The 16242-nt window shown below is 43.4% G+C and overlaps 1 protein-coding gene across 1 annotated transcript in view; it reads left to right on the forward strand.

Annotated features, from left to right (window-relative positions):
* Window positions 1–16242, forward strand: part of TRPC5 (transient receptor potential cation channel subfamily C member 5) — a 208719-nt gene that overhangs the window by 120161 nt on the left and 72316 nt on the right. The gene's annotated exons all lie outside the window — the stretch shown is intronic.

Genomic DNA, 16242 nt, shown 5'->3' on the forward strand with positions numbered 1-16242 from the left:
AAAATTGTTGTTGGACTAAGGAAAACAGAAAGATACCCCTAGATGATATTTTGCCCTTAGTTGGATCATCTTGCTGGATTAGAATTTGTCTTAGAGGAATCTTTCTCTGAAGGAAGGATTTTACATCTGTTTATTGTATGACTGACCCTATGTGTAATTGCTACCCCAACACGTCATGATTTGGGAATATAACTAAGGCTGTAATAGTGGGCAGGAACCTCAAAAGAAACAGTGAACAAAATATAGAGAGAGCCCATGGAATGGGAAAGAATATTTACCCAATACTCATCTGATAAGGGGTTAAAATCCAGGATATACAAGATACTAGTATAATGTAGAACCCAAAAAACTCTAACCCCATCCAAAAACGTGGAGAAGAAGTAAACAGAATCTTCCTCAAAAAAGAAATTCAAATGGCCAAAAGGCACATGAAGAAATACTCTACATCCCTAATCATCAGGTAGATGCAGATCAAAACAACAATGATATAATCTCACACCACAGAGACTGGCACACATTCAAAAGAACAAAAACAACCAGTGCTGGCATGGATGTGGGTAGAACGGGACGCTCTTTCCCTGTTGGTGGGAATGCCAACTAGTCCAGCCTATTTGGAAAACAGTATGAACATTCCTTCAAAAACTAGAAATTGAGCTTCAATATGACCCCGCAATTCCACTTCTGGGAATATATCCCAGGGCCCAAAAAACACACAGCAGAAATGCCATCTGTATCTGTATGTTCATTGCAACATTGTTTACAATAGCCAGAATCTGGAAACAACCCAAGTGCCCGAGAACAGACCACTGGTTAAAGAATTGTTGGTACAGAACCTCCGCAATGCTAGGGCTGGTTGTCTCCCTCTCCCAGGTCAGTGAATAATCGAACCTGGGAGGCCACCTTACCTGTGCAAGGGCCCCAGGCATACTCTCGGACACTGGGCTGACCAACCTCCCCGAGAACCTTCCTGTTCGTCCCCAACACAGCGGCCGGTTTTCTTCCTCTCCCAGTAGAATGGCTACAGCCAAAGCAGAATCCGCGAGCTGGAGGATGAGCTGCAAGAAGCCTACAGGCAACAACAAACAATGGGAAGAGACCTCAAAATAGCTCTAGAGCAAATCAGAGTCCTAGGTGATGATTCAAAGAGGAACAACATTAGAATCATTGGAGTACCAGAAAGTTAGTGAAGCAATCCAAGTGAAAAATCCACAGTTAAATAAATCATTGCTGAAAAGTTCCCAGAGCTGGACAATGCAACCATTCAGATTCAAGAGCCCGAAGGGTGCCAGCTGAAAGAGACCCTAACAAAAACACCCCAAGACATATCATAGTTAGAATGATGGATTCCACCAATAGAGACACAATACTGCAAGCAGAAAGGTCAAAGAAGGAGCAACCCTTAGATTCACAGCAGACCTACCAGAGGAAACCATCCAAACCCTAAGGCAATGGTGGGATATACTGAAAAAAACTCAATGAAATGAACGCTTCACCAAGAATACTTTATCCGGCTAAACTCTCACTCAAACTCGAAGAAATGGTACACTATTTTGTAGATAAACAACAGCTCAGGAACTTCATAGACTCAAAACCAAACCTAAAAGAAGGGCTAAAGGGGCTACTGTAAGACAAGACAAACCCCTACAAGTACAACAAACCCTTAAGAAAGATGACACAAAACCCCATGACAATAATCTCTCTCAACATCAATGGTCTAAATTCACCAATTAAGAGACACAGAGTGGCAAAATGGATTCAGAGACAGAACCCAACATTTGGCTGCCTACAAGAAACACATCTGAACAGTCAGAATAAACGTAGACTCGAAGTCAAAGGATGGAATACAATCCTGCAAGCAAACAATCCCATCAAAAAAAGCTGGGGTGGCCTTATTAGTACAGACAACATAGATTTCAGGTTGGAAAAGATTAGAAGAGACAGTGAAGGCCATTTTTATTAATCAAGGGATATATACAGCAGGAAGAAATCACACTCCTAAAAGTATACGCACCCAATGAGGGACCAGCCAAATACCTACAACATCTGCTAACAGACCTTAAGAAGGACATTATGAGCAACATAATAGTACTTGGAAACTTCAACACCGCCTTATCACGTCTGGATAGATCAAGAAGATTAAAACTCAGCAAGAAAATAATGGCTCTAAAGGAAGAAACAGAAGACAGAGGGCTAATAGATCTATACAGGACTTTATTCCCCCCCAAAAGTACACATTCTTTTTCAGTGAACGTGGAACATTTTCTAGAATAGACCATATGCTGGGCCACAAAGCATACCTCAACCGAATCAGGAAGATAGACATTGCATCAACTATCTTTTCAGACGACAATGCACTGAAGATAGAAGTTAATCATTTAGAGATTCAGAAAACCAAATCAAACAACTGGAAATTAAATAACTCAATGTTGAACAACAAGTGGGTCAGGAAAAAAATCCAGAAAGAAATCAAAAGATACCTGGAAACAAATGAGAATTAAGACATGAGCTGACTCCTGATGTGGCGCCCATCTCATCCCAAATCCAGGACCCCAGGTGTCTCCCAAGATGCCTGGAGAGAAGCAGTTTTGAGCGTCTGCCCTGCCCTCTTCACTCCTGACGCGGCGCCCATCTCATCCCAAACCCAGGTTTCCGTAGAGGCGTGGCCTCCTCACAAGTGGGCGTGGCTTATTTTCCGGCGGGCCAACGCTAACGCTGCCACAGGTTGTTTTCCCATACTAAGGAACCTAGTCCCCAAGGAATCTAGTTCCCAACCTACTCAGCAATATGAAGAAACAAAGAAAATCCCCGCCACAAGGGGAGAACAACGAAAACAATCTAGAACATTCTGTCTATACAGCTCACCTAAGGAACCTCTCTGACATAGAATTCAGATACGAAGTCATGAAGATGTTCAATCAACTCAATGAAACAGTCAGACAGACAGCCAGTAAAACCACAGAAAAAATCGACAAATTACGAGAAGAAATGAGAGCAGAAATGTCACGATTAAAAGATTCCGTAGATGAAATGAGAAACTCAGTTTCTTCTCTTAAAAATAGAATGACCGCAGCTGAAGAGAGAATCAGTGAGCTGGAAGATCAGCTGCACCAAGCCAACACGCAACAACGAACAGTGGCAAGGGACCTCAAAATAGCTCTACAGAGAATCAGAGTCCTAGCAGATAATTCCAAGAGGAACAACATTAGAATCATGGGACGACCTGAACCTCAGGGAAACAATCCCAACGAAAAAAACACCGTCAAACAAATCATTGCTGAAAAATTCCCAGAGCTCCACAATGCAGCCATTCAGGTTCAAGGAGCCGGAAGGGTGCCAGCTAAAAGAGACCCGAACAAAAACACTCCAAGACATATCATAGGTAGAATGATCGATGCTGCCGATAGAGACGCAATACTGCAAGAAGCAAGAGCAAAGAAGGAAATCACATACAAAGGAGCACCCCTTAGATTCACAGCAGACTTATTAGAGGAAACCCTACAAGCCCTAAGGCAGTGGCAAGATATAGTCAAAAAACTCACTGAAATAAATGCTTCACCAAGAATACTCTATCCGGCTAAACTCTCCCTCAAAATCGAAGGAACAGTACACTATTTTCTAGATAAACAGCAGCTCAGGAACTTCATAGACTCAAAACCAAACCTAAAGCAAGGCCTAAAGGAGCTACTATAAGACAAGACAAACCCTACAACCACAACGCACCCGCACAGAAACATGACACAAAACCCCATAACCATTCTCTCTCTCAATGTCAATGGTCTAAATTCACCATTTCAGAGACACGGAGTGGCAAAATGGATACAGAGACAGAACCCAACATGCTGCTGCCTACAAGAAACTCATCTCAACAGCCAGAGCAAACACAGACTCAAAGTCAAAGGATGGAAAACAATCCTGCAAGCACACAACTCCCTCAAAAAAGCTGGTGTGGCCATACTAGTATCCGACAACATTCATTTCATGTTGAAAAGGATTAGAAGGGACAGTGAAGGCTATATTCTCTTCATCAAGGGATACGTACAACAGGAAGAAATCACACTCTTAAATGTATACACACCTAATGAGGGAAGAGCTAAATATTTAAAACAACTGCTAACAGATTTTAAGGAGGACATCACTACCAACACAATAGTACTTGGAGACTTCAACATCTCTCGATCATTGTATGACTGAAACTCGAAGATGAAAACTTTGTAACTGTATCTCCCGGGGTACATGACAAGAGCCTGCATTTCAGTCTGTTCATTCATCCATCCGGGCCTTTGGTGCCACCTGGTGGCGCCCGGGTTTGTGAAGTGCCAGTGGCCTGCTGCAAGACAAGTGCCTCAGCTCCTACTGGGCCCTGGGGGCTGGGGTCTGCACAGTGGGCGGGAGACAGCAGGGTTGGCGGGGATGGTGGGGAGGGGGCTGAGGCACGAGGGGCTCCCGGAGAGGCAGGAGGCCTCATCCCACACCCCCCACTTCCTGGGGGCACACGTCCCGCCTGCCTCTCAGCCTTCCCATGCCCGAACTCCACCTGTCCGAGGGCCCGTTTTTCACTGTGCCTTGAGGTCCCCACTGTGCATGCAAACTCATCCTCCTGCAGTACCACCCCCAGCGCGCCACCTCCTCAGCAGGACCCAGGGTTCTTGGGGTGGGGAGGCAGCAAGTCCGTGTAGCCCAGCACCTCGCAGAGCTCCGGGACACAGTCGAATCCTGCAACTGCCTGCTGGCTGAGTGCATCAGTAGAGATGCAGGATGCTCTGACCTGACTCACGGCAGCGGTGGGTGCCAATGCTCAGAATTCCCAAGGCAACGGGAAACAAGACTTTTCCCATTGCACGTTGCTACCTAGGCAGGGATGCTCCACAAACAACACTTTCCCAACGTCCTGAGATCCATTGAAACTACTTTCGGCTCGTCATTGGCGCCACACCTAGCTGTGCTCAGGGTCCACTCCTAGCTGTGCCCCAAGCCCCTTGCAACAGCAGACCACCTGGCCTCCAGCACCCCCAGCACAGGGGCAGCCTCGGGGCCTCGCCCCAGCCTCCACAGACTGCTGTTGGCTTCAGAGCTATACTGGCCATGCTCAGGGCTGACTCCTGGCTCTGTGCTCAGGGATCACTCCTGGTGGGGGCGCTGTCAGGGATCAAACCCAGGTTGGCTACATGCCAGGCAGGCACCTTATCTGCTTTACTATCTCTCTGCCCCCTATATTTACTTTCAGCTTATTTTTACCTTTTTAATTGACTTTGTATAATTGACTTTACTGAATTGACTTTATTTAGTTAAGAATATTAAGAATTTTGGGCTGGAGTGATAGCACAGTGGGTAGGGCGTTTGCCTTGCATGCAGCTGACCTGGCCGACCCAAGTTTGATTCCTCCGCCCCTCTTGGAGAGCCCAGCAAGCTACCTAGATTATCTCGCCTGCACGGCAAAGCCTGGCAAGCTGCCCGTGATGTATTCCATATGCCAAACACAGTAACAACAAAGTCTCACAATGGAAACGTTACTGGGCCTGCTCGAACAACTTGATGAACAACAGGAGAACAGTGCTACAGTGCTACAGTGGATGGTCATGGAGAGTATCATGCTAAGTGAAATGAGTCATAGAGAGACAGACATAGAATAACTGCACTTATTTGTGCAATATAAAATAACTTAATATGAGACTGACAGCCAATGACAGTAAACACAAGGGCCAGGAATATTGCTCCATAATTGGAGAAATTCCCTCGTGATCTGGGGGAGAAGGCAGCTGGAATAGAGAAGGATCACTAAGTCAAAGATGGTTGGAGGAATCTTTCAGGATGGGAGATGTGTGCTGAAAGAGACAAAGGACCAAACATGATGTCCTCTCAGTATCTATATTGCAAACCATAATGCCCCAAAGTAGAGAGAGAGTATGGGAGAAATTATCTCCCAAAGAGGCGGGGGGGGGGGGGGTTAGAAAGAGAGAGTATACCGGGAACATTGATGGTGGAGAATGTGCACTGCTGGAAGAATTGTAGTTCGATCATTGTATGACTGAAACTCGAAGATGAAAACTTTGTAACTGTATCTCATAGTGATTCAATAAAAAGAAAAAAAATTAAAAAGAATGGGCGGGAGGAAGAGAAGGAGAATCCAGCGGGATAGAGGAGGAATATTGGAGTGGGTGAGACTGGAAGGACGCAGAGGGAGATGAGATTAGAATAAACTGCAAGTGGCCCGCTCCTCTCTGGAAAGAAAGATGGCAGCCACACGGGAGCCTTGTGAACAGCAGGTTTGAGCCACGGGGGGGGGGGGGGGGGGGCGGCAGGGACCTCATGGGAAGGGGGGCGTAATGGGCCATCCTTCACGCCCGACCGAGGTCGCCAGCTGCCCCCCATGAGCGGCTCTCCGGCACGGCCACGGCCCCGGAGGCACAAGGACTTAGCACAGAGAGCCACCCGCTTCGAGCAGAAAAGCAAATGGACTATGTGTTAAACCGCACCAGCATGCCTGCCCGGAGGGGAAAGGGTGTTGACCCACTCGCCCGCTCCTCTCTGGAAAGAAAGATGGCGGCCGCACCTGAGCCTTGTGGACAGCAGGTTTGAGCCGCGGGGGGGGGGGGGGCGGCAGGGACCTCATGGGAAGGGGGGCGTAATGGGCCGTCCTTCACGCCCGACCGAGGTCGCCAGCTGCCCCCCACGAGCGGCTCTCCGGCATGGCCACGACTCCAGAGCACAGAAACCAATCTCTTAACTATCTAACTTTTAATAGAAATTCTTCCAGGGTTAATAAGTAAAATAGCTATTGCGGCCGCACGACATCATTTTATTCTTAAACAAAGTTGTAGAAAGCAAATCATTTCACAACGCTGTTTCAGCATGTCTAATTGGGGGGCGGGGGGTCGTAAACCCTAAACAATAATTGTGCATCTTCTATCGAAACAATGTATCTAGTCAAAGTAGATAAGAGTATTAACTAGAACTCAACTGCCTCACAGGAATTGGGAGGGGTGGGAGGTGGGGTTCTATTGGGGTTTGCGGATAAAAATAAGTATTGGTAAAGGGAAATGTGTTTGATATTTACATGACTGAGACCTAAACCCGAAAGCTCTGTAACTTTTCCCACAGTGATTCAATAAAAAAATAAATTATAAAAAAAAATATATTTGGGACTGGAGCGATAGCACAGCAGGTAGGGCGTTTGCCTTGCATGTGGCCAACCTGGCCAATCTGAGCTCCATTCCTCCGCCCTTCTCAGAGAGCCCGGCAAGCTACAGAGAGTATCTCGCCCGCACGGCAGAGCCTGGCAAGCTCCCCGTGGCGCATTCGATATGCCAAACACAGTAACAACTCTCACAATGTTACTGGGCCCGCTAGAGCGAATTGATGAACAACAGGAGGACAGTGACAGTGACAGTAAAATATTTGATTTTATTTAAATATTTTCAAAGACTGTGGCATCATCCTTTTTGGATTGCAGTAGGGAATTAGTATATCAAATAGGTAGCTAAACAGACAAGGCATATATAACATTCTTAGAAATTCTAAAACATTTAACACAGTTTTTTAAATTTTCTGCAGTAAAGATATTCTTCTAGCAAGAACAGTGGTAATAAAATTTGTATGCTTTGTAAAGACCTTATTTTAGCTTTTCATCATACATTAACTCCTATGCATTTATTATGTTGCACACAAATATATGAAGCTTGTTTATTTCAAAAAAAAAAGAATAAACTGCAACTGATCACCAACCAGCCTGGCCCTCGTTTCCTCCTTCTTCCACCCATTGCCATCGGCTGTCCGGGGTACAAGAAGCAGCCTGAGAGCACCAAATGCAGGCGGTGAGAGAGCGCTGAGGTTTCAAATTCATTTTTTGAATACACAGTATATAGTGCTACAATAAACATAGGAGTGTATATGTCTTTTCTGATTTGTACCTTTGGGCCCTTGGAGTATATTCCCAGGAGTAGAATTGCTGGTTCTTATAGAAGTTCAATTCTTAGTTTTGTGAGAAATATTCATATTATCTTCCAAAAGGCTTGAAATTCCCACCACCAGTGAATGAGGATCCCCTTTTCCACACATCCTTGCCAATACTGACTGTTAGTGTTCTTTCTGATGCATGCCAGTCTCTGTGTTGAGAGGTAATATCTCATTGTAGTTTTGAGTTGCATATCCCTGGTGATTAGTGATATAGAGCATTTTTTCCCATATGCCTTATGACCATTTGTATTTCTTCTTTGAAGGAGTTTCTGTTCATCTCTTCTCCCCATTTTTGATAGGATTGAATAGTTTTTTCTTGTAGGGTTCTAACAGTGCTTTATATATCTTGGATATGAACCCTTAGTGGGTAAATACTTTCACCCAGTATGTGGGCTGTCTTTGTCTTTTGGTCATCATTTCCTTTGCGGTACAGACGTTTCTTCATTTAATGTTTTTCTTCGTTTAATGTAGTCCCATTTTTTATCTCTGCTTCTATTTGTTTGGTCAGTTTCATTGCATCCTTAAAGATGGCTCTAGCAGGGTGGGAGCGATAGCACAGGGGGTAGGGCATTTGCTTTGCATACGGCTGACCTGGGTTCATTCTCCAGCATCCCATATGGTCCCCAGAGCAATGCCAGGAGTAGTTCCTGAGTGCAGAGCCAGGAGTATCCCCTGTGCATCTCCGGGTGTGACCCAAAAAGAAAAAAAAAGATGGCTCTAGTTTCGATGTCATGGAGAATTCTGCCTCTATTTCCCACAAAGTACCTTGTGGATTCAGGTCTGATATCTAGATCTTTAATCCATTTTTATTTGCTTTTTTTACATGGTGCTAAAAAGAAGTCTAAGTTCATTTTTTTACATGTGAGCAACCAGTTTTCCCAGAATCATTTTTGAAAAGGCTTTTCTTGCTCCACTTCATATTTTGATACCTCATGAAAGATTAACTTAATATTTGCCTCCCATTCCCCCATCCCCAACCTGCCATATTGAGAAGCACATTTTTAAGTTGGGTTGTTAAAATTCTAGTGTTATTATTTCAGTGTTGTTGACACTGTGGTTTAGATATTTAGCTCTATAATTCCTTAACACTTCGAACATACCTGAATCGTATGGACCCCCATTGCGTCTTCACTCTCTCTTCTTCCCCACCTTTCCACTCTATTATTGTTCACTCTCCTCCCTATACTTTGGGACTAGGGGTGGTCTATTTATTCCCCCTTTAAACCATTAAAGCATTCCCTCATTAAATTATTCTAAATACACATGTAAGTTATGTCATCCCGTGTTTAGCTTTCTTCTTTCTGGAATAATTTAACATAATACCGCCAATTTCCTGCAACAAATTCCATGGTTACATAACTCCTTACAGCTGTATAGTATTCCATTTTGTATATATACCACATCTCTATGAACCACTTACCTGTCCATTGGGCATCTAGGTTGAGTCCATAGCTTAGCTATTGTACTGAGACTGAGTGCTGCAATAAATAATGGTGTGCATTTGTCTTTTTAAATGAACAGTTTTCTGTCCTGATGATAGTCCTCAAAATTGAAACTGCTGGTCATATAGCAGCTCATTTCTGAGTCTACAGAGAACCCTCCATATAGTTTCCATAGAGGTTAGACCAGACAAGATTCTAATAAGCAGTGGGTTAGAGTTCCATTTTTACCACTTCCCCACCAACATAGATAGTTCCCAGTATTTTTGATATGTGCCATTATCACTGGTGTAAGACAATATCTCATTGTTGTCTTGATTTGCATTTCACTAATAATAAATGATTATGAACATTTTTCCTCTGCCTGCTAGTCATTTATTGATCTTTCTTGGAGAAGTGTTTGTTCCTCTACCCATATTTTGATGGGGCTTTTAGCTCTTGTTGTTGTTCTTTGTGAATACTTTACATATACTGGATACCAATCCTTTATCTGAAGTGTTTAATTCATATGTTCCACATACACTAGAGAGAAGAACATATCTTTGGCTTTTTGATGTTTGATGGCAGTGTATAAATATGTTAGTTCCAGATATTGCTTCTCTCGCTAGTTAATCTATCCAGTGGTTAACGTGGCATGTTGAAGTCTCCCACGTTTCCATACACACGTTTTTCTAGGTTTGTGAGTAAAAGCTAACCCAACATTAGGTGCACATATGTTGACTGGAGTTGGTACTTCTTGGTCTATTTTTCCGTTGATCTAAGTAGTGTCAATTTTTTTTTCTTTTTGGATCACACCTGGCAATGCACAGGGGTTACCCCTGGCTCATGCACTCAGGAACCACTACTGGTGGTGCTCGGGGGACCACATGGGATGCTGGGGATTGAACCCAGGTTGGCCGTGTGCAAGGCAAATGCCCTGCCCACTGTGCCCCAGTAGTGCCCATTCTTATCTCTAATTACTTTCTTTAGATTTCATGCAGTTAGGGCTTATATATGGCTGTCCGAAATCTTTTTCTCCTTTGATAAATGTTTTCAAGCTAGCACGAAAGTCCTTTACCTCAGACACTGCATTATCTGGGAACTCTCAATTTTCTTTTTCAAACCTCATTTTTTTCCTTGAGACTGGAGAGATAGTACAGCAGGTGAAGCACTTTCCTTGCACATGCACAAACATAGTTCTATCCCCAGCATCCCACAGTATCTTCCAAGAACTGCCAGGAGTAATTCCTGAGTGCAGAGGCAGAAGTCCCTGAGTGTCATCGTGTGTGGTCCCAAAACCAAAAACAAACCTCACATTTTTTTAGAATGGGGATTGGCAGGTTTTTTTTGAGGCTTTCTTTTCCTTCATTGATGTTGTTATGAGAACCAAGGGTTTCTTTATCTCTTCTCCCCTTCTCTCTCTTTCTCTCACACACACGCACACATTTGGTCTCAAAGTTGTAAATTTGAGTGTTTGCCATGGAGTTACATACTCAGTTTGCAATACTTACAGGGAGTCATATTACTTTAGTTGTAGTGCTGACATGCATGTTCTTTACAGAGTTCTCTACACTCTTTAATTGTAGTACTCCTGCACATTCTCGTCTGCAGCAATCATACACAGACGATCCTCAATGTCACGCCCTTTTATTATGGTGCTTATGCATACCTGACTGTGAAGTAGTTAGTAATCTCTTGAAACATCGGGGATTTCAGACTTGTCATCTTCAAACATTAGAGCTGTTTGGCTCATGCTTGGCGCGTATGGGAATCAAAGTTGTTTTGATGTGGAACCAAAATCTTTCTTGCAAAGTAGGCATCTTAGCCACTGAGCCATCTCTCAGTCCTCTAAGCTTTCTTTTCTTCCAAATGATCTAAAGGAAGACATGTTTTCCTAGCTGTAAAGTTTCGCAGTTTGACGTCAGATGATCTCTTTTAGGAAGCACACAGAGATAACTCATTGCCAATTACTTTAGAGAACAGGCTGGTACTGCTTTACAAATCGCTGAATGTCAAGTTGACATGTCAAGGTGACTTATCTTCCATTCTTGTCTATTACACTTTTAGTACATGCCCAGCAGTGAAAAGAATTAGTTAAGTAATTCAATGTCGTGCTGACTTGATTTCTTAAAATATATAGTTTTTCTTGCTACAAGCTTCCATGCAGGAGAAAGTGTGGAAGAAGGATTTCTCTGATCTGAACTGTAACCCTATTACCTAAACTATAATAAGGTAAAATGAAGAAACACAAAAGATTTTTCTCCTGTGATAGTTTTCTCTACTGATAGAGCCACCATTCACAGCCACTGGCTCTTTTTGTTGACCTCCCATCCCGGCTTACTTTAAAAGAATCCATGACTCATCCCCAGATGCTAGACTCCTATTAGGAATTTGGACTAATTTTCCATTGCCTCCTCAGAGAGTGGGGGCTCAATAACCAGGAAACTTGTTCCTTTAAAATGAGAAATTGCTACATTTCATAATATACAGTGGACATTAAAATATATTTTGTTATTCCTAATACTATTTGGGCTCACTGAACCTCAATTTTATCATTTGTAAAATGCATTTAAATTTATTTTCAACCTTATAGTTCATCAATGCATATAAAGAACTTTTAAAACATCCCAATATGGGAATGCATGGACTTTATTGGTGATTATTATGACTACAATAGAAAAATACCATGAAGAGGCAGAGATTAAATAGATGAGAAGCTGGGGAAGGGTTTGGTTGAAGAAAGAGTTCTCTCTGGGTTATGTTGGTTTGTATTTAAAATGTACCTGAGTAACTAAACATTCAGGTCTGAAATTCAGCAAAGAGGGAAATTTTCTCATTTTAACAGGTGCAATAAATGTCTGCCAAGCTATTTAGTCATAAAATATCATATAACAGTTAAAGTTGTGCCTTACCTTCTGAAGCTTACTATCTCACTAATTAACTTGAATCTACACTATAAATCCATAGTTTTCTTAACAGCATGGTACTAGAATAAAAAAGACTCTCTAACCAATGGATCAGAATATAATATCCAAGGATAAATTTATATATATATAGTTTTTATGTTGGGGGGAGTCACACCCAGCGACGTTCAGGGGTTACTCCTGGATCTGCACTCAGGATTTACTCCTGGAGGTGCTTGGGGGACCATATGGGATGTCAGGTATCAAATGCAGGTCGGCCATGTGTAAGGCAAATGCCCTACCCACTGTACTATCGCTTCAGCCCCTATATACAGCATTTCCAAGAAATGGTATTGGGAGAACTGGATAATCACATGCAAGAAATTAAAGCTGGATCTATATCTCACACCTTACACAAAAGTCAACTCAAAGTGGACCAAAGACCTTGATATCAGAATTAAATCTATAAAGCACTTTGAGGACTATAGAGTCAGAAAAGTCCAAGACCCAGATCTCAAAGGAGTTTTCAATGATACTATGCCATTGGCAAAAGCTATAAAATTCAGACTAAACAAATGGTACTAAATCAGACTTAAAAGTTTCTGTACATCAAAAGGTAAAGGTAAAGGTAAAAGGTAAAGGCCCTCCCGTTGATGGTCGATTTGCTCGAGCGGGCCCAGTAACGTCTCCATTGGAGACTTTGTTGTTACTGTGTCTGGCATATCGAATACTCTCGGTAGCTTGCCGGGCTCTCCGAGAGGGGCGGAGGAATCGAACTCGGGTCGGCCATGTTGGCCGTGTGTAAGGCGAACGCCCTACCCGCTGTGCTATCCGAGAGTATTCGATATGCCAGACACAGTAACAACAAAGTCTCCAATGGAGACGTTACTGGGCCCGCTCGAGCAAATCGACGATCAACGGGAGGGCCTTTACCTTTACCTGTACATCAAAACAGAACTAAAACTAAACAAAAACTAAATGGGAGAAAATATTCACACTCAACAACACATCAGATAAAGGATTGATATTCAGGATCTATAAAGTACTCACAAGGATCAACAACAACATAAAACAATAAAGGCCCCATCAAAATTGGGGAAAGGAAATGAACAAACACATCTCCAATGAGAACAAATGGATGGCCAACAGGCACATGAAAATCTGCTCATCACCACTTATTAGTATGTAAATTCAAATCAAGATGACAATGAAATATCATCTTATACCAGTGAAAATGGCACATATACAAAATACTGGGAACAATCTCTGTTGGAAGATATGTGGTGAAAAAGGAATCCTCATACACTGCTGGTGAGAAAGTAATCTGTATAAACCCTATGGAAAGCAGTATGAAATACACTTAGTAATCTCAAAATTGAGCTCTCATGACTCAGCATTTCCACTTTTGGGTATCTATCCCCAGGACGGAAAAAATGTTCACTTAAAAGGATAGTAGATACATGGGACAGATAGATTGCTCCATAGCTGGAAGCCTGACTCATGAGCAAAGGAATAGAGAAGGGATCACTAAGAAAAAAATGACTGGAGGAATCAGTTGGGATGGGATATATGTGCAGAAAGTAGATAAAGGACCAAACATGATAATCTCTCAGGGTCTGTATTGCAAACCATAATGCCCAAAAGTAGAGAGAGATTATGGAGAATCATGTCTGCCATGGAGGCAGGAGAGGGTGGGAAAGGGGGGTATATCGGGGATATTGGTGGTGGGTTCTTTACCGACAAAATGCATGTCAATTTCGAAGGGAGAACGTTGGGAACAACATATCCATCCTGCAGAATTTGGTATGTGGGCAGGTGGATGTGGCTATGGAAGAGATCCGAGTAGAAGTCATAGATAATCTTCTCCATTGCCCTTCTGAAAGACGTGAGAGATCCTTCCGGAGATCGGAGGACAGTCATCTTGGTCCTGTAGTTGGCGAAGGACAGGCGGGCATTGCAAATGCTTTACCTGGCTTCTGCCACATCTGCCAGCACTGCTGCTCTTCTTTATTTAAGGTCTTTATCGCTTCTCTGCACTGCTTTGTGAGCTCGGATGTTCACTTGCAGTTGCCTGAGGCTTGTGCCAAGCCACGTTGACGAATGAGATCAATAGTTTTCGAAGACAGGCTTCTATTTGTGGCTATCTCTCTCTCTTGGTGTTCCTCACACAATCATGGAGGTGCTGAACCAGTCGAACATTCCTCATCAATGTTGTCAACGATGGCATCTTCCATGTTGCCACAATTGTAACGAAGAGCTCCCAGTTGGTGGTCGTTCTAGGAGTTCTCTTCTTAAACTTTGCAGCCCTTTCTCTCCGCTCCATGAAGTATAATTTTGCACAAAGGAGATGGTGGTCCAATCGCATTTGGAATTTTGGGACAACAGCAACATCGGTCAGGCAAGACCTTCGATTGAATATGATGTGGTCTATTTCGTTGTGGAACCGTCCACGGGGAGACGCCCATGTCCAATGGTTAAATTCGACCTTCTGGAACTGTGAGTTACCATGGATGGTCTTGGTTGACATGATGAACTCAGATAGTCTCTCACCCTGTTCAATCCATTCTAGGCCATGGGTCCCGATATGGAGTTCTTCAGCTGATATTCTTGGTCCAATCTTGGCTTTAAGATTTCCAACAATGATCTTGTAGAAGGTGTGGTCTTCTTTATAGAACTTCTCCAGCTCCATGTAGAACTTCTCAATTTCTCCTTCATCATAATTGGATGTTGGCACATAGACAACGAAGATAGAAACTGCTGGCAGTGAGCCACATCTATTAAAATGTAATTGTCCGATTTGGGTTGTTAGGCATTAGAATGAATCAATGCTCATGGCCAAGTTCGTGTTGACAAGGACACCGATACCACCAATGCCTCTTTTGTCACATGTTCCAAGGAACAGTTCTTCTCCAGTGTCGAAAATGGCGTGATGTGATTGATGCCTTCTGGTCTTGGTCAGACCAATGATATCGTACTTGATCTTTTGCACTGGCACCATCAGGTTCTCGATGGATTCATCCTATGCCAGTGTACATGCATTGAAAGCACAGACAGTCATTTTTGTCCTTCTTTGTTTTGGCAACCTAGTTTGGCCTTGATATTTTACCAACCTCTCCTTCCTCATCCTTCTTAACACTGCCGTATTTGCGTCTCTTTCAGGGTCAAGGGAATGAGACCCGTTGTATATACAGGTTTTGGTATATCAAATACGCCACGGATAGCTTGCCAGGCTCTGCCATGTGGGCAGGATATTTTCGGTAGCTTTCCAGGCTCTCCAAGAGGGATACAGACTTTTAGGGCAGACTCTAATCGCCCTTCATAGGTGTTCCTGTGGTTCAAATCATATTTGAACCCTATCAAATACGGTGCAGTAATCTTGGAAGATGGATGTTAAGTGTCCTATGATGTGTCTGGAGTGTGGCGGTGGCTGGGTAGTGGAGGTAGTGGAGGTAGTGGAGGTCTGCTGATGAGGTATTTATCTGGTACCAGTAGGGTCGTTCTTCTGTGTGTAATCCCTGGGTCACTGGAGGTTGGTGGAAACAGACAGGGCAAGATAGAGTGGTGCTTCTCGTTTTAATTCTTTGGTTTCCAGAGATTGGTGGGAGCAGACAAAAGATCTCTGTTCTCAGGTAAAGAACCGAACAGCACCCGGCCCAGACAAGGTCAGACCCAAACACCTGAAGAACCTGCCAACAGTTCTCATCTATACACTGGCTCGGTTCTTCACACGCTACCTGTCTGAATGCAAGGTTCCATCCCAATGTAAAACCAGCAGGACTGTGAAACTGTACAAGAAGGGAGACATCCACGACATTGGCAACTATTGGTCGATCTGCCTGTTGTCTCTCTTCTACAAGCTGTTCACTCGAGTCATCCTGAATAGGATTGGCAGACAATGGATAAAGGACAACCATGCGAGCAAGCCAGTTTCTGAAAAGGATTCAGCACAGTCGACCAAATCCACCCGA

Source organism: Sorex fumeus, unplaced genomic scaffold, assembly GCF_029834395.1.
Source record: "Sorex fumeus unplaced genomic scaffold, SorFum_2.1 ptg000058l, whole genome shotgun sequence".
NCBI classification, from domain to species: Eukaryota; Metazoa; Chordata; class Mammalia; order Eulipotyphla; family Soricidae; genus Sorex; species Sorex fumeus.